The sequence below is a fragment of the Bombina bombina genome, chromosome 1 (genome assembly GCF_027579735.1).
Source record: "Bombina bombina isolate aBomBom1 chromosome 1, aBomBom1.pri, whole genome shotgun sequence".
NCBI lineage: Eukaryota > Metazoa > Chordata > Amphibia > Anura > Bombinatoridae > Bombina > Bombina bombina.
In genome coordinates this window covers 1,213,325,838-1,213,348,823 of record NC_069499.1, presented here as the reverse complement: position 1 = coordinate 1,213,348,823, position 22,986 = coordinate 1,213,325,838, and the positions used below count along the sequence as shown (strand labels likewise).

The 22,986-nt window shown below is 37.7% G+C and overlaps 1 long non-coding RNA gene across 1 annotated transcript in view; it reads left to right on the top strand.

Annotated features, from left to right (window-relative positions):
* Positions 1-18,457: 18,457 nt before the first annotated feature.
* LOC128642022 (uncharacterized) overlaps positions 18,458-22,986 on the top strand; it is a 163,651-nt gene continuing 159,122 nt past the window's right edge. Inside the window, exon 1 of the long non-coding RNA XR_008399612.1 lies at positions 18,458-18,619. This is a non-coding gene — a long non-coding RNA (uncharacterized LOC128642022). The remainder of the gene's footprint in view (positions 18,620-22,986) is intronic.

The following is a 22,986-nucleotide window of genomic DNA, read 5'->3' as shown; positions in this document are numbered from 1 at the left end:
CGATATAACCAACCACTACTCCTGCAAGCTGCATTTATATAAAACTATTCCCAGATGAATGCGATTCACACGACAATTTGCAGATACAATTCTGCATATACTCAGTGCGCACCTGTTGCAAACATTTGTTAAGGACAAACAGCCGTGCTTTGTGACAAGGAGGCCACAGTCTGTGTTTAACGCAACACGTGCTATCACATCTGTTCAATACATCAGTTAATAAATACTTAAGTAAACGTTCCTTACATGTATAGTATACATATGTCATTAACTGAAACAGTGACTAAAGACTAAACAAAATGGGAGGGGGAGACAAATGGCAGGGCACAGTTTCAGCATTGTACTGTACTCAACATTTTTCAGTCATGTAAACGATACAGCAGCAATAATGCGCATTAAAAATATATTTTTGGGGGGTATAAAAAAAAAAAAAGTTAAGTCCAAAACTATTTAAAAAGGAACAGTAAAGTCAAAACAAAAAGTAAATTGGAAAGTTGTTTCAAATTCATGTTCTATCCAATCCATTTAGGTTTAATTTTGACTTTACTGTCAACTGGCTGGGACAACTGCTACAGAAAACATTGCTTTATTTATTTTAGGAATATGACAAAGTTCATGAAGACTGGTTCACCAGATTTCCTTTTGGCTTTGCCCTAGTATCTTCACATAGCTGTAATGAAAGAGTGCATTTCCCCCCCACCCATTTAAAATACCTTAAATTGTTCTTATTCAATTTAAAAAGGGACATCACACTCTCTGAGGCCCTCGGCCAATAACAGACATACACCTTTAACAGGTAATATTTTGGCACCAAGAGCTTTACGCATAGTACAACATTTAAACAAAAATATTAATTTTAAAAAACACCTACATATTATTCTCAGGTTAGTTTGGATACATATCAAGCATGTATAGTATTTCTTTTAAATTTCAGCACATTGGTTGAACCATTTCAAAATTTTAAGCATCAATAAACAGCATTTATCACAGAATACTTGACTACTGCCATAAAAAAAATGACCTCAATTTGGTTTGACTCAGATTATAGCTAAGGAAATACAAATCCCAATGGGTATAAATGATCACCGGCCCTGTGACTTGATAGAACACCGATCTAAGCTATATTCATCCTGCTGTAGATTCTCGCTTCAGAATGTAAAAGCCAACCTTGAAATAATAGAAGTAAACCTAAGATAAAAAGGATGTGATCAGCTTGGCACTGGACCATCTGAGTTTTCATGTGATGTTTGTAATCACTTCAATATTCCATTGACTCACAGACAAAACAACATTGTTTGTAGGATGGATCTGAATAGAACAGGCCAGTCACATTAGTTTTCTGGAAAGAAGGGCTTGTTTAACCGTCTGCCAGTGTGTGCTGGTGTAAAGAGGTACGTTCTAGTATTGTGTGAAATTACCATCTGGATGGTGCAAAAACAATCCTGCTGCAATTGTTCATGTAGTTTACAAGTCTAGGTGTTTTCTAAGGACAAGATATTTAATGCCAGTGCTAATCCTTTGCATCTTGGCAGCTTTTAAAAAAGAGAGTCGTAATATTCCCTAGAATATTGTTCTTTTATGAAAATGACAATTTGTGTTTGAGTTAGGAGATCACCCCCAATGTTGGCCCATTAAATTAATTACATAAAATTCCATACAGCTATAAACAAAACCAACATGCCCAAAATTACCTTAGACAATAAATGAGCCTTAGCCTTGCATATTCTAATTAGTATTAGCTATTTACAGATAAGACAGGTACAAAATGCAGAGGTCAGCATAACAAGTATGTCAGAATATGTATTTATTGCTAGAAGGAACAGAATTTAGTTAATCTGCATCAACAATGGCTTAAAGGGACACTAACGTAAAAAAAATTAAACTTTCATGATTAAGATAGAGCATGCAGTTTTAAGAGAGACTTTCCAATTTAGTTATATTATCAAACTTTGCAGATTCTTTTTGAGACACCATTTCCGAATGAAAATGTGCATGAGTTCATAAGTTATACCTATACTAGTCTGTGACTGGCTGATGGATGTCACATGATACAGGGGGCCGGCAAATGGGGAAAACAGAATTTATGCTTACCTGATAAATTACTTTCTCCAACGGTGTGTCCGGTCCACGGCGTCATCCTTACTTGTGGGATATTCTCTTCCCCAACAGGAAATGGCAAAGAGTCCCAGCAAAGCTGGTCACATGATCCCTCCTAGGCTCCGCCCACCCCAGTCATTCGACCGACGGACAGGAGGAAATATATATAGGAGAAACCATATGATACCGTGGTGACTGTAGTTAGAGAAAATAATTCATCAGACCTGATTAAAAAACCAGGGCGGGCCGTGGACCGGACACACCGTTGGAGAAAGTAATTTATCAGGTAAGCATAAATTCTGTTTTCTCCAACATTGGTGTGTCCGGTCCACGGCGTCATCCTTACTTGTGGGAACCAATACCAAAGCTTTAGGACACGGATGAAGGGAGGGAGCAAATCAGGTCACCTAAATGGAAGGCACCACGGCTTGCAAAACCTTTCTCCCAAAAATAGCCTCCGAAGAAGCAAAAGTATCAAATTTGTAAAATTTGGCAAAAGTGTGCAGTGAAGACCAAGTCGCTGCCTTACATATCTGGTCAATAGAAGCCTCGTTCTGGAAGGCCCATGTGGAAGCCACAGCCCTAGTGGAGTGAGCTGTGATTCTTTCAGGAGGCTGCCGTCCGGCAGTCTCATAAGCCAATCGGATAATGCTTTTAAGCCAAAAGGAAAGAGGTAGAAGTTGCTTTTTGACCTCTCCTTTTACCAGAATAAACAACAAACAAGGAAGATGTTTGTCTGAAATCTTTAGTAGCCTCTAAATAGAATTTTAGAGCACGGACTACGTCCAAATTGTGTAACAAACGTTCCTTCTTTGAAACTGGATTCGGACACAAAGAAGGTACAACTATCTCCTGGTTAATATTTTTGTTGGAAACAACTTTCGGAAGAAAACCAGGCTTAGTACGCAAAACCACCTTATCTGCATGGAACACCAGATAGGGCGGAGAACACTGCAGAGCAGATAACTCTGAAACTCTTCTAGCAGAAGAAATTGCAACCAAAAACAAAACTTTCCAAGATAATAACTTAATATCTACGGAATGTAAGGGTTCAAACGGAACCCCTTGAAGAACTGAAAGAACTAGATTTAGACTCCAGGGAGGAGTCAAAGGTCTGTAAACAGGCTTGATCCTAACCAGAGCCTGAACAAATGCTTGAACATCTGGCACAGCTGCCAGTCTTTTGTGAAGTAAAACAGATAAAGCAGAGATCTGTCCCTTCAGAGAACTTGCAGATAATCCTTTCTCCAAACCTTCTTGTAGAAAGGATAGAATCTTAGGAATTTTTATCTTGTTCCATGGGAATCCTTTAGATTCACACCAACAGATATATTTTTTCCATATTTTATGGTAAATGTTTCTAGTTACAGGCTTTCTAGCCTGAATCAGGAGTATCTATTACAGAATCTGAAAACCCACGCTTTGATAAAATCAAGCGTTCAATCTCCAAGCCGTCAGTTGGAGGGAAACCAGATTCGGATGTTCGAATGGACCCTGAACAAGAAGGTCCTGTCTCAAAGGTAGCTTCCATGGTGGAGCCGATGACATATTCACCAGGTCTGCATACCAAGTCCTGCGTGGCCACGCAGGAGCTATCAAGATCACCGAGGCCCTCTCCTGATTGATCCTGGCTACCAGCCTGGGGATGAGAGGAAACGGTGGGAATACATAAGCTAGGTTGAAGGTCCAAGGTGCTACTAGTGCATCTACTAGAGTCGCCTTGGGATCCCTGGATCTGGACCCGTAGCAAGGAACCTTGAAGTTCTGACGAGACGCCATCAGATCCATGTCTGGAATGCCCCATAATTGAGTTATTTGGGCAAAGATTTCCGGATGGAGTTCCCACTCCCCCGGATGGAATGTCTGACGACTCAGAAAATCCGCTTCCCAATGTGGATCGCAGACAAGTGGCAGGAGTGATCCTCTGCCCATTGAATTATCTTGGTCACTTCTTTCATCGCCAGGGAAGTCCTTGTTCCCCCCTGATGATTGATATATGCAACGGTCGTCATGTTGTCTGACTGAAACCTTATGAATTTGGCCTTTGCTAGTTGAGGCCAAGCTCTGAGAGCATTGAATATCCCTCTCAGTTCCAGAATGTTTATCGGGAGAAGAGACTCTTCCCGAGACCATAGACCCTGAGCTTTCAGGGATTCCCAGACCGCGCCCCAGCCCACTAGGCTGGCGTCGGTCGTGACAATGACCCACTCTGGTCTGCGGAAGCTCATTCCCTGTGACAGATTGTCCAGGGTCAGCCACCAACGGAGTGAATCTCTGGTCTTTTGATCTACTTGAATCGTCGGAGACAAGTCTGTATAATCCCCATTCCACTGTCTGAGTATGCACAGTTGTAATGGTCTTAGATGAATTCGTGCAAAAGGAACTATGTCCATTGTTGCAAACATCAATCCTATTACTTCCATGCACTGCGCTATGGAAGGACGAGGAACAGAATGAAGTACTTGACAAGAGCTTAGAAGTTTTGATTTTCTGACCTCTGTCAGAAAAATCCTCATTTCTAAGGAATCTATTATTGTTCCCAAGAAGGGGACAGAGAACTTTTTTCTTTGTTCACCTTCCATCCGTGAGATCTGAGAAAGGCTAGGACAATGTCCGTATGAGCCTTTGCTTTTGACAGGGACGACGCTTGAATCAGGATGTCGTCCAAGTAAGGTACTACTGCAATGCCCCTTGGTCTTAGAACCGCTAGAAGGGACCCTAGTACCTTTGTGAAAATCCTTGGAGCAGTGGCTAATCCAAATGGAAGTGCCACAAACTGGTAATGCTTGTCCAGAAAAGCGAACCTTAGGAACTGATGATGTTCCTTGTGGATAGGAATATGTAGGTACGCATCCTTTAAATCCACGGTAGTCATAAATTGATTTTCCTGGATAGTAGGTAGGATCGTTCGAATAGTTTCCATTTTGAACGATGGTACCCTGAGAAATTTGTTTAGGATGTTTAGATCCAAAATTGGTCTGAATGTTCCCTCTTTTTTGGGAACTATGAACAGATTGGAATAAAATCCCATTCCTTGTTCTCTTATTGGAACTGGATGTATCACTCCCATCTTTAACAGGTCTTCTACACAATGTAAGAATGCCTGTCTCTTTATTTGGTTTGAAGATAATTGAGACCTGTGGAACCTTCCCCTTGGGGGTAGTTCCTTGAATTCCAGGAGATAACCTTGAGAAACTATTTCTAGCGCCCAAGGATCCTGAACATCTCTTGCCCAAGCCTGAGCAAAGAGAGAAAGTCTGCCCCCCACTAGATCCGGTCCCGGATCGGGGGCTTTCCCTTCATGCTGTTTTGGTAGCAGTGGTAGGCTTCTTGGCCTGCTTACCCTTGTTCCAGCCTTGCATTGGTTTCCAGGCTGGTTTGGGTTGTGAAGTATTACCCTCTTGCTTAGAGGATACAGAATTAGAGACTGGTCCGTTTCTGCGAAAGGGACGAAAATTAGGCTTATTTTTAGCCTTAAAAGACCTATCCTGTGGGAGGGCGTGGCCCTTTCCCCCAGTGATGTCTGAAATAATCTCTTTCAAATCAGGTCCAAATAATGCTTTACCTTTGAAAGGAATGTTAAGCAATTTTGTCTTGGAAGACACATCCGCTGACCAAGACTTTAGCCAAAGCGCTCTGCGCGCCACAACAGCAAACCCTGAATTTTTCGCCGCTAATCTAGCTAATTGCAAAGCGGCATCTAAAACAAAAGAGTTAGCCAATTTAAGTGCTTGAACTCTGTCCATAACCTCCTCATACGAAGATTCTTTACTGAGCGATTTTTCTAGTTCCTCGAACCAGAAACACGCTGCCGTAGTGACAGGAACAATGCATGAAATTGGTTGTAGAAGGTAACCTTGCTGTACAAAAATCTTTTTAAGCAAACCCTCTAATTTCTTATCCATAGGATCTTTGAAAGCACAACTATCTTCGATAGGAATAGTAGTGCGTTTGTTTAGAGTAGAAACCGCCCCCTCGACCTTGGGGACTGTCTGCCATAAGTCCTTTCTGGGGTCGACTACAGGAAATAATTTCTTAAATATAGGGGGGGGGGGGGGACAAAAGGTATGCCGGGCCTTTCCCACTCTTCATTTACTATGTCCGCCACCCGCTTGGGTATAGGAAAAGCGTCGGGGGGCACCGGAACCTCTAGGAACTTGTCCATCTTACATAATTTCTCTGGAATGACCAAATTGTCACAATCATCCAGAGTAGATAACACCTCCTTAAGCAGTGCGCGGAGATGTTCTAATTTAAATTTAAATGTCACAACATCAGGTTCAGCTTGATGAGAAATTTTTCCTGAATCTGAAATTTCTCCATCAGACAAAACCTCCCTCATGGCCCCTTGAGATTGGTGTGAGGGTATGTCAGAACAGTTATCATCAGCGTCCTCTTGGCTTTCATACATATAGAACATAGCTTATCTGATGGTACAGACATGTTAAACAGGCTTAAACTTGTCAACAAAGCACAAAAAACGTTTTAAAATAAAACCGTTACTGTCACTTTAAATTTCAAACTGAAAACACTTTATTACTGAATATGTGAAAAAGTATGAAGGAATTGTTCAAAATTCACCAAAATTTCACCACAGTGTCTTAAAGCATTAAAAGTATTGCACACCAAATTTCAGAGCTTTAACCCTTAAATTAACGGAACCGGAGCAGTTTTTACATTTAACCCCTATACAGTCCCAGAATGAGGCTCTGTCTATAACTAGAAAGGCCCCCATCTGAAAAAGGTGTCCAACACAGTGCCTGCCGTTTTTCTAAACGTTCCCCAAGATTATAATACCAATAATTAGTTAGAATCTGCATAATATGCCTAGTAAAGCAATCGTTTTAGCCCAGAAAAATGTCTACCAGTTTTTAAGCCCTTTTTGAAGCCCTTTATTCTTTTATGTTTAACTAAGAAAATGGCTTACCGGTCCCCATGAGGGGAAATGACAGCCTTCCAGCATTACATGGTCTTGTTAGAAATATGGCTAGTCATACCTTAAGCAGAAAAGACTGCTAACTGTTTCCCCCAACTGAAGTTACTTCATCTCAACAGTCCTGTGTGGAAACAGCAATCGATTTTAGTTACTGTCTGCTAAAATCATCTTCCTCTCACAAACAGAAATCTTCATCCTTTTCTGTTTCAGAGTAAATAGTACATACCAGCACTATTTTAAAATAACAAACACTTGATAGAAGAATAAAACTACATTTAAACACCAAAAAACTCTTAACCATCTCCGTGGAGATGTTGCCTGTGCAACAGCAAAGAGAATGACTGGGGTGGGCGGAGCCTAGGAGGGATCATGTGACCAGCTTTGCTGGGACTCTTTGCCATTTCCTGTTGGGGAAGAGAATATCCCACAAGTAAGGATGACGCCGTGGACCGGACACACCAATGTTGGAGAAAACTATTTTTTTTTTAAATTCAGTGTATATGTGTTTGCATTGTCTTTATTATGCACATATTAATTATGGAATTCTACTGTGTTTAATGGTCCTTTAAAAGGACCAGTCAATAGTATTAAAATGCAAAATGTAAATATTACCGGTGCGTAGGTTTTGCAAAATTAAATGGATCTGCAGCATAAAATTTGTATTTTTGAATATAAATATTTTATTAAATTTTTATTTTGGTTTGTTCAATTATGGCGCCGCATCCCGACCGCCCCTGTCCTGAGGAGGATGGACATGATGTGATAGACACTCTTACACTTCCAATCAGAGCAGCGCTGATTAGAAAATCTTGGATTCATCTACACATGCGTGCGCATACACGACGCCTCTCACCACGCGCTCACATCAACCCCCCCACATGCACAAGCAGTGCTGATACGCTTGGAGAAGACACATTAAATGCCGTGAACGCTTCTTTTATGTGCACTGTAGCGCGTTCCCAGGACAGCAGTGACATCAGCGGCCAATTAACGCATGCGTACATAACAGTAATCGCATATACGTATATGCTCTGCCGTCCATTCCAATCATGGTCTGTGTTCAGCTCAGGAACAGCAGGGTTTGCAGCCTAAGGAAAAAAACACGACTTTCCCTACATGTTTAAATAAAATTTGCACGCACTGGTGAATCAGAGCATGGAATTTTGCACAACAACGTCTCTTTAAAAGGGATATTAAACCCAAATGTTTCCTTTTACGATTTAGACCAGAGAAAACAATTTTAAAAATGTTTCCACATTTACTTCTATTGTCAAACTTTCTTTGTTCTCTTGTTAGTCTTAATCGAAGAAGTAAATTGAAAAGTTTTTTAAAATTGTATGCGCAATCTGAATCATGAAAGAAAATGTTGTGGTTTTTCTGTCCTTTTACTAGGCACACTATGCTCACCTTTTCTTTATATTCCATGAAGAAAGAAGGCATTTTTAAAATAAAGTCTATGTATGGGATACAAATGCATATTCTTGCTAGGCTTCTATTGGTAGAGAAATAACGTGCCAAAAATGATTTAAAAAGCATTATTGGTGCATCATAAGACAAAAAAAAAAAAAACACTTTAAAGATGTGAATGCATGACAGAGACAGGCAGCAGTATCACCCACACTTACTGGCTGGAGAGAATCCTCTAAAATAGAGGCAAAATCAGCCACACTCATGGTTAGATAAGAAAGCACTACTAAATTTATGCAGCAATAATTAATTTTTTTTACATGACGAAGGTTAAGCCACATGATAAGAATGTTTGCTTACAATGCGTCTTCAAATACCATAATGTTATAGCCATCCAATTAAAAAAACAAAAACGACAGATACAGACGTTTAAGCCCCAAGAAAACTTATAGAATGTTGTAAATTAAAAAGAGAGACCCAATTCAGATTTAAGCAACTTTTTTATGTATTTCTATTATCAATTTCGAATTGTTCTTGCATTAGATTAGGATTATATTTTGTAAAAAAAAAAGCATATCTAGGTAGACTCAGGAGCAGAAGAGCACTACTGGGAGCTAGCTGATAATTAGTAGCTACACACATATACCTATTGTCATTGGCTCAACAGATGTACCCAGCTAGGTCCCAGTAGTGCATTGCTGCTTTGGAGCCGACTTTAAACTGTCTTTACAGGTGTTAAATACTAGATTTGTGCATTTTGTTAAGAAGAAATTACGATGGATATTAGGTTTTTACAAAAATTTATGTTAATGAATATTCAGTGAATACCAAATATTGTAGCAAACTAATATTCTGAAAAACTATTTTTTCTGAATATTCGGAAGAATGATTCATCCGAAACAAATGAGTCACCGCTGCACGCCTATTAAATAGTTATATGCAAGCAATAGTGCACATGAAAGAATGTTCTTTTTGTAGGCCCCTTTAAGTTGTGTGATGAATACTTCCGTGTTTTTTTCTTTTCTTATTTATACAAAGTGTTCAAGGACTTCACTTTCCGAGTGCTTTAGCTAGTTGGGAACTGGAGGAATGCAGAATAGTTGTAATCAAATACCACTCAGAAACCTGATCTCAGTCACACATTAAAGAATATTGCTTCAAGCACAGAAGAAAAAAAAAAAATCTGCCTTAAATCACGTGTAAAACAAACTGCAGTTATGTCACCTACTAAACTATTTTTCTTAACAGGACTGTGATCTGAAGTGAGCTACTGAATGTTATGAGAAATTTAAAATGTATTTATAGAATTTCAAACGTGAATAGCACAGGAACATAGCAAATTTGATAATAGAAGTAAATTGGAAACTTTTTTTAAAATAGTATGCTCTGTCTGAATCACAAAAACATTTGGGTTTGATATCCCTTTAAATGCATTCAATGTGGGTTTTAAAGGGTATTCAAAGATATGCAAGGAACTGAACTAGGTTTGAGAACTTCTACTTTGTGTGTTTATATTTTAAAATGACACAGAAAGATAGCTAAATCAGCGGAAATTGATTATTACAATGCAATTTAAGAGACCAGCCAGATTAACATCTATAAACCTTCAAATGAATACCATACTTTAAAAGGGACACAATACTCATAAGCTAAGTCACTTGAAAGTGATGCAGCATAACTACAAAACTGACAGGAAAATATAACCTGAACATCCCTATGTAAAAGGGGAAGATATTTTACATTAAAATGTCTTCAGATCATCAAAGTAAGTGCTCTGTGAACAGTGCTACTTCAGTTGCAAATTGGGGAGCAAAAATATTAGCAAATCATCAACATCATTAGTGCTGAGGTCATGTTTTGACTTTGCTGTGATTTCATGGAGATTTCATACTAAAGTTCCTTAAACTGAATAGGAAAATAACATGGCTGTGCCTGCACATGCCAGATGCACACACCCTACCTAGTAAGCCTTGGACTAGCATCCTGATTGGCTGCTTAAAGTCTCTTTACAGTGTGGTGTGAATACTTGGAAAATTTTGGAAGTAAAATATCTTCCCTTTTTACCTAGAAATGTTCAGGCGATTATTTTCTAGTCAGCTTTTTACAGCTATGCTGCATCACTTTCAAGGGCTTCAACATTTAGGTATTCTGTCCCTTTAAAGTAAAATAAAGCAACAGTGTAACATATGCAAAACCTGAAATGAGTTTAAAAAAGGGAATACTTTACTAAAAAACTATAATCCTACAAATAACACAAATATAACATTACAAAAATGGAAAACATTTATAAAGGTCTATTAAAAACCCATTCATGCCCGGGCCAAGTGTTTAACATTCGAACAAAGTCCGGATGTAAACACATCAATGCGATCACGTGAGTTCAAGGGTCCGAGTTCCCTTTGTGAAAGCGCTGGAGGGCAGATTGGTTAGGACGTTCCCTGCAGTCCTAATGGCGTTAAAGCCCAGCGCTGTTAGGACATAAAGGAACGGCCTTATGGCGTTAAGGTTTGCATTATTTGCCTTTCTAAAGCCACAAAGCTCTTTCTACTTAGGTTTGGCTAGTGCACTTACCACTGATATATAAAAGCTTTCAGAATATTGCACAATCAATAGTATAACCATAAAAAATTGCCTTTTGGTCTGGCTCATATAGAAGAAAAAAAAAAAAGTATATTTGAAGTGAACAACAGATCTTTTGAAATGCAAATAGAAGTATTTGTGTAAAATATCCGGTCACATATTAAATGTTCTATTTTATTACAGCATTTTATTTAAAAACACATTCTCTTACAAACATGCAGTTCTATAATACTTCTTTATTGCTCCATGTGAGGACGCAGTGATTGGCGGATACTCATGTATGCCTGCTTCTATTTGCTCTACAGCTGCATCTTCATCTGGAGTGGAACAGAAGCACAACGTTGACTATGTATTTAAAGGGACAGTAAACCATTTAACCCCCCACCTACTAATAATCTACCCCAGGTAAGCATATGCTGCATACCAGTCAAATCTACAAAACATAAAATAAGCAGGCTTTTAGGTACCTTTTTAATTGACTGTTGACCCATCCAGTTATTATTAGCATCACAGCACTCAGATGCAATAATGCCTGCCCATCCATCACTTATGAGTGTGCTCGTGCTTTCCTACTGGACTCAATGAGGAAGTGCGAAGCCTATTTCCACATACAGGCTGGAAAGCAATAACACGCTCTGTAAAAGATCTATGGCGCCACCAGTATGGCTTATAAAAGGCATTATGGGTCAATAATGATAAGAAAAATAACTGAAGAACTGGGTGGGCAGTCAGTGGATACAAATAGGTAAAGGTGAAAAGTAGATAAAAAGGCTGTTAGCACCTACCACTGCTAGATGTGACAGGTTACATGCATATTTGTCTTCTGTGCATATATGCAGCCTATTCCTGTACTGACGTCAAATCTAGAATGATTAATTTAATGTGCTTGTGACTTGCTAACTCATAACATTTTTTTTTTGGAGGAGGGGGGGGGGAGAGAAAGTCTGTATTTGAAATGAACTACTGCATATTTATATACCTATCTAAATGTGCCCATTTAACCAAAGCAGTCATATAGACGGACCAGGTCCCAAAGGTGCACAACTGCTCCCAAGCACACTCTCTCCCACCTATATTAGAGGAAACTGAGCTAACACCTTGCAATTTTACATTGACTTCTTGCCAGTCTCCTCCTCAACTTCCACCAGCAGCAAACAGGAAGCCCAAGTCCCGGCACACATTCCTCTGGGATTAAGCAACGCCTCAGAGAATGTAAGATTTGGGGTTAATAGGCAAAAGCTAGACAGAAAACAATGTCACAAAAATATTCCTTTACTGTTTAAAGTAATCTAAGGTTTAGCTAGATTAAAATATATATGAAAATATGTTTAAAGGGACAGTAAGTTAAAATGAAAATTAAAAACCTCATAATTCAGAAAAAGCATGTAATTTTAAATAACGTTTCAGTTTACTTCTATTCTCTATTTTGCGTTTTGGTTTCCTTTGTTGAAAAACATATCTAGGTAGGCTCAGAAGCAGCAATGCACTCACGTGAGCTAGTTTTCGATTGGTGGCTGCACATATATGCCTATTGTCATTGGCTCACCTTATGTGTGCAGCGAGCTCCCAGTAGTGCATTGCTGCTCCATCAACAAAGGATAGCAAGAGAATAATGCAGATTTGGTAACAGAAGAAAATTGGAAAGCTGTTTAAAAACGGTATGCTCTGATTCATAAAAGAAACATTGTATTTCATGAAATTTTTATTTTGCAGTATATTTATATAAGTAAACATTCTAGCAAAGTTAGTGTTTTACAGGCATACGTATATATGCTGGTCAAGCCCAATGCCCCAGCATTAAAGCCTGTGCCTGCTCAGAGAGCTGGTCGTTGTATGCATCATATAAGCCATGACTCATTTGGTGTCATAAAAACCAACCACTTGCTCCATGAACAAGTAAGTGCACAGTGTTTGAACGTTGTTGCCCTTGGCATGTGCCCCTGAGTTTGTAACTTTTACAAGAAACATTTTTCCTAACACAATCATGTTGGTTTTTAGTACATTCATGTAACTAAGTGCCATCCACATGGTGCGAATGCTTCTATTCAATACTGAAATGCACATTTCAATTTTAGGAGTAGTATATCCTTTTAAATATGTGCAGTTCAATTCCAGAGGAAATAAGATTAGTTTCGTCAACAAATGGTACATTTAGAAACCAATTAAAACAAACAAATAATCCTAAATTAAGTGAAGAGCTTATCAAACCCAAACACCAAATCAATTCTCTTAAAGCGGTTATAGTGTTTCCCAAACTATTTCATCCAAGGACAATTAATAGATAATGCCTGAAATAAAAAACAGTGTCTAATGATTACGAAATTCCAACTTCTTGTAGTGACCCAAATAACAAAAATAACAGTGTGCCACAGAACAGGGTATAGACTAAACGTATCTGCATCAGCAATGAATGTGGGGTGGGATGACAGTCACACTTACTTTGGTAGAAATTAAAAAAAAAAAAAAAAAAAAAAAAAAAAAAAAAGCTTTTTTTTTTCTGTGAACAATCATGCAATTCAAAGTCAGTTTTGCAAGTAATTCTGCTGAACAAGCACCTATGACTGTTTACTAATTGGGTTTGGCACAGTCAATAGTCTATTGTACAGTTCCCTATTGGACAGATAAAACTACAGTATAAGCATTATGTTAAACTGCAGGCGACCAAATTAACTTTACATGCTGCAAGTCTACATATTTGAAGCCACTATTTTTTTTTTCATTTAATCTTTAAACAGGCTATAAGATTTACAAATTCTGAGCCTTTGTCTAATATCATGTATGTAATATGCTTTGCCCCACCAGAGGAAGAACTTTTTTCACTTTCTGCAATAGGATTTTTTTTTGTGCAAATTTTTCCGCAGATCATTTTGAAATAAAACCATATTTAAATTAGACAGTTACATTGCAGCACCAGCAAAATATTGATTAACTGGAGAACAAAGCATTTTTTTTTTTTTTAAGTTTTACATACTGCAGCAGGTGAAAAAATCCCTGAGAGCCAGTCAATCAATGCGCGCTACTTTGCAACGCTGCTCTGTAATGGACTGTTCTCTACAAACAGCTCTTCACTCTGGCTGAACTTTGTTAAAGGGAAACTGAACCCACATTTTTTTCTTCTGTGATTCAGATAGAGCATGCAATTTTAAGCAACTTTCTAATTTACTCCTATTATCAATTTTTCTTTGTTCTCTTGCTATCTTTATTTGAAAAAGAAGGCATCTAAGCTTTTTTCTTGGTTCAGTCTCTGGAAAGCACTTTATTATTGGTGAATTAATTTATCCACCAATCAGCAAGGACAACCCAGGTTGTTCACCAAAAATGGGCCGGCATCTAAACTTGAAACTACATTTCAAATAAAGATACCAAGAGAATAAAGAAAATGTGATAATAGGAGTAAATTAGAAAGTTGCTTAAAATGTCATGCTCTATCTGAATCACGAAACAAAAAATATGGGTTCAGTGTCCCTTTAAGAAAAACATACAATGCAGCCAGAGCACAGCACTGTTTCAAGAGAACAGCGAGCAAAGCAAGAGTGATAACCACTCCTGCATGTGTCATGTTCTTTCTGCAAACATGCTGCATTTTCTGTGATGACATCTCAGATCACAGCATGTCCAGGTGTGGGGTTTGTCCCTATAAACCCCTATTTTAGGGGGAACTTGTCCTTACAAACACAATATCTTTCTTTAAAATGTCACCTTTTAATGTAAAATCCCACTGTCACACAGTGTCCTGATTGCAAATCATAGCCTATTTATTTTTTAAATTAGTTCATGAGAAAAAGATCTGGATGGTTTATGTCCTAAAGACCATGGGCGCCATGTACTAAGGCGTCAATTTTTTCGCACAGACCGTATCGAAATAACCCGCCGGCATTTAGTTACATGAATGTACTAAAAACCAAGCCGTAAAATTTTGCATCTATTGTGTGTCAAAGACAATCGGATTATTGATAACTTTGAAGCTTCGTTCGGCGCGAAAGAGCAAAAGTTAAATAGCAGTCTGCGACCTGATTGGTTTAGTTCTTTACCCACGTGACTATCTAGGTGTCATAGGTGACCATCAAAGCATCAATAATTTTGGTTAGGTGCCTCGAAAAAGCAGACTGGCTGATGCCAATTATAACGCTAGACACAGCTTGGAATGAACCGGTGGCAAAAAAGTGTAAGGCTGCCAACAGTTTTAATAGTCCGGTATAGCTTGTGAACGCGCTGTCATAGGTTCCAGGTATTCTGCTATTTCATTGTAAAGTTCCATAATAGCTTTTCTGTCCAAACGGAATCTCTGGATAATCTCTCGATCAGAAATGCTTTCCAAACCCATACGTGGAAGGAAAACTCTCTTTTCGACCTCTCCTTCTTTGCAAGTTTTCAACCGGTGCCTGTATAGCCCTTCTTCCTCGTAATTGAATTAATCGGAAAAGAAACATGTGTAAAAGTGTCTCCATCTTCATTCACTGATCCAAAAACCAATAATGCTACAATAGTAGTCTAGTCCTTTCACTTAAGTACTTCTACCTGGCGTCAGGTTGATAGCCCCTATAGTTTTCTATTGTATTTGCTACCTAAATGGTCGTGAAGCAAATCACGCGAAGTTACAGTGAAAGTTGGAGCGGACGGATTAGTTGTAACATTCATAATTTCCGATTACAGCGAATTTACGTGCGATCAAACATGTAGTAAGTGGAAAAAGGCATCGGAACGATCAGTTGCGTAAAATTACGATCGCTGATGAAAATAGTGGTTTTTCGACCCGATCGCAGATTGGTACATACGAGAAGCAGATCATGAGCGAATTTTGACACGGAAATACAGACGGACGGTCACTTCGAAGCTTAGTACACGGCGCCCCATGAGTTTATAGAGGTTAGAATAAATATATATAAATTCCAGATAGCTACACCACATGATATGCTATCATATTATGCTGGGACCAGCTGCTAAATTGTTCAACCCACTTTCTGTATCAATGCTATAATGTAACCATCTTAATGAGGTTTTATGCAACATAAAGGTTGGGGAAGTCAAAGCCTAAGCCAAGTCAATGGGAAAATATTGTGCTGAATAAACTTTTCTTGTCTGGATTTTCTATTAGCATTAATAAAGTTAATGATTTATATACACAGAGTATTCAGGTCAGTTTATTTATGAAGCAATTAAAAAACTGTAAATAAAGTGACTAAAATACTTTTACAGGCCATTGATAATGAAATGGTTAAAACTGCCAACAAAAAGCTTGAAAATAATCTAGCTGCAGATCTGAATGGTTTAATACTCATTAAAAATGAAAAAAATATTTCTGGCCCTAAGGCTGGTATTGGGTCTCTAAGTAAAACTGCTTTTATAATGAGTTGAGCTTCAGGATTTTGGGTTGGGGTAATGTGATTTCCCACAGGCTGAAACTGTCTGCCCTCCACTGGTCATGAGAGGGTCATCCAGCAACATTAAATATACATAAAAGACAACTACTGTTGGAATGCACTTTATATGGGGTACTATACACAACAAACATCTGTAAACACCTACATCTTTATGTAAATACATCCACATATATTAAAGGATCTGTTAACACTGCAAAAAGAGTGACTAATATTTACATTATATCCTAGCATTAAATAGTAAAACAAGAAATATAGATTATGCACAGGGCAAGTTACCACTTTCAGTAAAGTTGTTAAACCTATTAAAATAACTCTAATAGCTGGGTTGCATTAATTCCCAGATGTAGAAAATATACGTTTTATAGATGCCAGCAAATGCACTTCCAAAAATCATGTGCTCACCAGACTAAACAAAGATCAACTTCCTCCAAGATTTCCCAGCAATTAACTGGTTAAATATGGAGGCACTTTAGGTGTGGATATAGGAGCCACAAACAATGCATGTGTGTGGGTGCCAATACTCTAGTATTAAATGCATACAAGTAACACAAATTAAACAAGCAATGAACATGATATAGCAAAAGTATAGTCATTCAGAAATACTACAGCATGTGATATACAAATCGATGTGGCATGCATCAGGTTAAAGGCTAGGAGGTCACACCCAGCAGATCTTACTGCTAGGAAATGGTTAATATTTCAGCACCGTTCTTCTATTCATGCATACATATGATTAGAAATACTGAGATGCTGTTTAATAAAATAAGCTTGAAATGGTTATGTAGGCAGAAATTAATCAAACATAATATAACCAAAATATGTGATAACACTTCCAAAAGGACAAAGTTGCATGGGTGAGATCAATAGTATTAAACTGGTAGTGAGATCAATAGTATTGACATGGGATTAGAAAGTTGATAAAAAATAAAAGTAACGGACAATTGAACCAGACAAGTCAAATAAAAGATATTCTGGCAAGAATACTTGTTACTATTTCATAAACAGAGATCTTCCATTAGGATATATGCCACATCCAGCAAGGGAGCACCACAGGATGTGGCTGGAGATGTCTGGCTATGCAAAGCAGGCTCTCTTCACAGAACACAATTGATACATTGTAATAAACTAGTAAAGGACTTACATAAAAATGTGCAGTTGGTCCCTGGTGTCCAGCACCTTCTTTCGTCCTACTCCCTCACACACAGCCAGCGGCACCCTCTGTCCCCCTCCTCCTCTATGATGCACACTCAGCCCAACACAGCTTCAACCAGGCACAGCAATGCCTAATCCCGCCCCTCTAACTACAATTGGATGCTGAAGTAAATAACTACCTCTTTCATTGGCCCTTCTTGCTGTCAGTATATATATCCTCAGGATGTCTATGACTGGGTGGGGACTAGTGCTTCTGTTGGTAACGATGAAAGAAAATGTTGCTATAATATTTGCACTGTGAATTATTCATAGTTCACAAGACTTAGTGATTCCAGCAAGGAAGAAGTGTGTTAATTACATATATGCTACAAATACATCAGCAAAAAAATATTCAGTATTTTCTATTAGTATGAACTTTTTATCTATACATAGTAATTGAAAAATGCAGAAAAAAGGACTCTACATATGGAAGCAAATAATCTATTAGAATTGTGCTGGTGCTATAAAAAAGAAACTATGTGTAAAGGAACAAGACATTGACACTGTCTTTGTGAAATTCAAGTACAACAAGGTTTCAAACCAGATACTTTTTTTGTATGACAAGCAGTGAGTTTAAAAATGTCCAAACTCAACTGCAATGCTGCAGAATAGACACATGATGATGACTCTAACCTGACTATAGGGGCTGAGCATCTCCCATAGAACGTAATAGCTAGGTAAATATTTGTGGAATTGAGGTAGGGTGTACTACTGCAAACTAAAGCAGTTTTGTAAACAGCCATTTTTCATGAAGAAAAAAATATATATTTTCGCTGTCGTTTAAAATATCCTATTTTAAAAATTAATTAAAAAAAGCTCACCTTTCCTTGCACCTTTGTATTGTGGTTTTTTTTTCCTGTAGGGAACATGAAACAACAAGACAGGAAGTGAGGCTTGAATAGCCTAACGTTTACCCTCAGGTGGCAGAAATGGAGATAATCACAAGATTGATAGCTGCCTACAAGATGAGGGTGAGATTATTGAGTGTGGCATGAAAAGTACGGGTCAGAAGATTCTTCTTTTTAAGGTAAACGTGTAGGAACAAGCAGAGAGGGCAGAAAACGTGAATGCTTAGTTGAAAATGACTTTTACTGGTAACAGCTGCAGTCAAGTGTTTACATTTATTAATCGACTCTGCAGTGAGTTTACCCTTTTGCAAATGCTCTAGCAATCATAAGCATAGGTAGTTTAGTTTATGGCTTAGTTTATTACACGTGATCATATAAAATGTATTAGTAAAACCTAGATAAGCAGCTGTATCTACTGTTCCAAACTGTTTTATTATGTATTTGCATACTTCAGTCATTTAATTATTTCTAAAGCAGTATTCTACATATTAATTTGCTGGTGCAATACTTTCAGTGAGTAACTTGTTCATTGTGATTTTGTACACTAACTACATTAATAGACTATCAAAATACTTAATATGGGTGTTGTTTGGGGAAGATATTTATCTTATTGTAGCTGAAAATAAAAACCGTTTATGAGGGGATTCTTATAGCACAGCCCCATACTATGTCCCATTAGCAATACCTGGAACACCATGTTTTATTACTGATAATGTTTATTTGTTGATTTTATTATACACAGTGGAATTAGATTAACATCTGTCATTTTGAACTAAAATAGTGATTATAATATAACTTTATTTGAGGCATCATCTATACATAAGCGTTGCTATAATGTAATGTTGCCCATTATGTCTTTAGTGATCGTCACTATATAAACAAGTCTGGGTGCCTATTATAGTAGGATAAATCTAATAAAAATAAATTACATTAAAATAAAAACATTTTTAAAGATTATAGATTACTTTTACAAAGGGAAAATTATGCATTTAGACAACTAAACATCAGGGTTAAAGGGACAGTCTACTCAATAATTGTTATTGTTTAAAAAAATAGATAATCCCTTTTACTACCCATTCCCCAGTTTTGCATAACTAACACGGGTATATTGATATACTTTTTACCTCTTGGATTACCTTGTGTCTAAGGCTTTAAAGTTTGCCCCCTTATTTAGTTCTTTTGACAGACTTGCATTTTAGCCAATCAGAGCTGACTCATAGGTAACTCCATGGGAGGGAGTACTATCTTATCTATATGGCACATGTTAACTGCACTGAGATAAGAGGCTTCATTCAAGGATTTTAGCTTTAAAAAATAAAAGAATAACAAGAGAACAAACCAAATTTGATCATAAAAGTAATTTGGAAAGTTGTTTAAATAGCATGCCATATAAGAATCATGAAAGTTTTTTTATTTAGACTAGACTGTCCCTTTTTAAAGGGACACTGAACCCAATTTTTTTCTTTTGTGATTCAGATAGAGCATGCAACTTTCTCATTTACTCCTATCAAATTTCCTTCATTCTCTTGGTATCTTTATTTGAAAAGCAAGAATGTAAGTTTTGTTGCTGGCCAATTTTTGGTGAACAACCTGGGTTGTCCTTGCTGATTAGACAGCACCAATAAACAAGTGCTTCTTTTTCAAATAAAGATAGCAAGAGAATGAAGAAAAATTGATAGGAGTAAATTAGAAAGTTGCTTAAAAACACCGAACCCAAATTTTTGCTTTCATGATTCAGATAGAGCATGCAGGGACAGTATACACTCATTTTCATATAACTGCATGTAATAGACACTATTATAAAGAATAAGATGCACAGATACTGATATAAAAATCCAGTATAAAATAGTTTAAAAACTTACTTAGAAGCTCTCAGTCTAGCTCTGTTGAAAAGGTAAGGAAAGCCCACTGCAAGTGGAATATAAGACCCCCCTCCCCCTTCTTTTGCATATGAAAAGAGCCTTTACACAAACAGGAGCAAGCTGGAGAAGGTAGCTGACGGTATTATCATAAAATTCATTACAGATTGGTTAGCTATAGAAACTAACCGAAAAAAGATAAAAAGGACCCCTAATTTGTTGGAGTTTGAAAAAAAGAATCACACCAATTAAAACATAAAACTTTATTAGAACGTATTAAAACCTGGGTATGTTAAAACTAAAATGCTGGACTAGAATTTCCAGTAAGAAAACTGGATATCGTACACTAGAACCTGTTATATTAATCCACCTGCTATCAATGGCCAATATAAGGTTACTGGCTTAAGTGTGTTATACTAGAAAATATGGAATAGGGTCAAAAGGTGTATAGTGGTATTAATAAATGATCTAAGCAATACTAGATTGAACTAGTATTTAGTATATAATTAATTGCTGGGGAAATTATAACTTCTAGAGAGTATTGATGTTAAACACATAGGTAAAGTAGTGTAAATAGAACAGGTGTATATGGAAATTCCACCTAAATTATTGAATATAATGTGTTAATCCTATTTTATTATCAGGAGTTAACAACTAGTGGTAGAAAAACTAATATTCGCCTGTAACTATTATATAGGAGAATCTACTAGATAAATAAATTCCTAGAGGTAGTGATTTAACAAGCTGGACCTTAAAAACGATCCCTAGTTGTAAAAGTAATATCTACTATCCCTATACAAGGGATTGAGTAAGAGATTGGTGTAACTAGCGTCTGCTTATAAACACATAGGTAAACTAACTGTACTTAGGACAGTCCCTTAGATACTTGAACCTAAATGATCGTTATATTCCATATATCAACCTGTCTAAGTGACTGTGCTATAAGTAGTAGTATTGACAGAATTGATGTATTAAATAATGTATAACATATCAATGTATATACATTGATGTCATAAAGGGTTAATATTGACACGTTTACCTTGGTTAAGTAGTAGATATAACTTAACAGTAATGTTAATACTATAATTCAGCTCATGATTCCAACAAATTCAAATTAAATAAATAACCTTGGTTGTATAGTATAAGGATAAACAAGGGTAGTTGTCTGTAATGCTTGATGTTAACTTGCCAAACAATATGATGCTTGGATTTGCTCACACGTAAGCCCAAATTTCAGTATCTAATTTGAAAGGACACAAAAAGTGTAACGAAGTGTTTGTATTACACTACAGGGAGTGCAGAATTATTAGGCAAATTAGTATTTTGACCACATCATCCTCTTTATGCATGTTGTCTTACTCCAAGCTGTATAGGTTCGAAAGCCTACTACCAATTAAGCATATTAGGTGATGTGCATCTCTGTAATGAGAAGGGGTGTGGTCTAATGACATCAACACCCTATATCAGGTGTGCATAATTGTTAGGCAACTTCCTTTCCTTTGGCAAAATGGGTCAAAAGAAGGACTTGACAGGCTCAGAAAAGTAAAAAATAGTGAGATATCTTGCAGTTGGATGCAGCACTCTTAAAATTGCAAAGCTTCTGAAGCGTGATCATCGAACAATCAAGCGTTTCATTCAAAATAGTCAACAGGGTCGCAAGAAGCGTGTGGAAAAACCAAGGCGCAAAATAACTGCCCATGAACTGAGAAAAGTCAAGCGTGCAGCTGCCAAGATGCCACTTGCCACCAGTTTGGCCATATTTCAGAGCTGCAACATCACTGGACTGCCCAAAAGCACAAGGTGTGCAATACTCAGAGACATGGCCAAGGTAAGAAAGGCTGAAAGACGACCACCACTGAACAAGACACACAAGCTGAAACGTCAAGACTGGGCCAAGAAATATCTCAAGACTGATTTTTCTAAGGTTTTATGGACTAATGAAATGAGAGTGAGTCTTGATGGGCCAGATGGATGGGCCTGTGGCTGGATTGGTAAAGGGCAGAGAGCTCCAGTCCGACTCAGACGCCAGCAAGGTGGAGGTGGAGTACTGGTTTGGGCTGGTATCATCAAAGATGAGCTTGTGGGGCCTTTTCGGGTTGAGGATGGAGTCAAGCTCAACTCCCAGTCCTTCTGCCAGTTTCTGGAAGACACCTTCTTCAAGCAGTGGTACAGGAAGAAGTCTGCATCCTTCAAGAAAAACATGATTTTCATGCAGGACAATGCTCCATCACACGCGTCCAAGTACTCCACAGCGTGGCTGGCAAGAAAGGGTATAAAAGAAGAAAATCTAATGACATGGCCTCCTTGTTCACCTGATCTGAACCCCATTGAGAACCTGTGGTCCATCATCAAATGTGAGATTTACAAGGAGGGAAAACAGTACACCTCTCTGAACAGTGTCTGGGAGGCTGTGGTTGCTGCTGCACGCAATGTTGATGGTGAACAGATCAAAACACTGACATAATCCATGGATGGCAGGCTTTTGAGTGTCCTTGCAAAGAAAGGTGGCTATATTGGTCACTGATTTGTTTTTGTTTTGTTTTTGAATGTCAGAAATGTATATTTGTGAATGTTGAGATGTTATATTGGTTTCACTGGTAAAAATAAATAATTGAAATGGGTATATATTTGTTTTTTGTTAAGTTGCCTAATAATTATGCACAGTAATAGTCACCTGCACACACAGA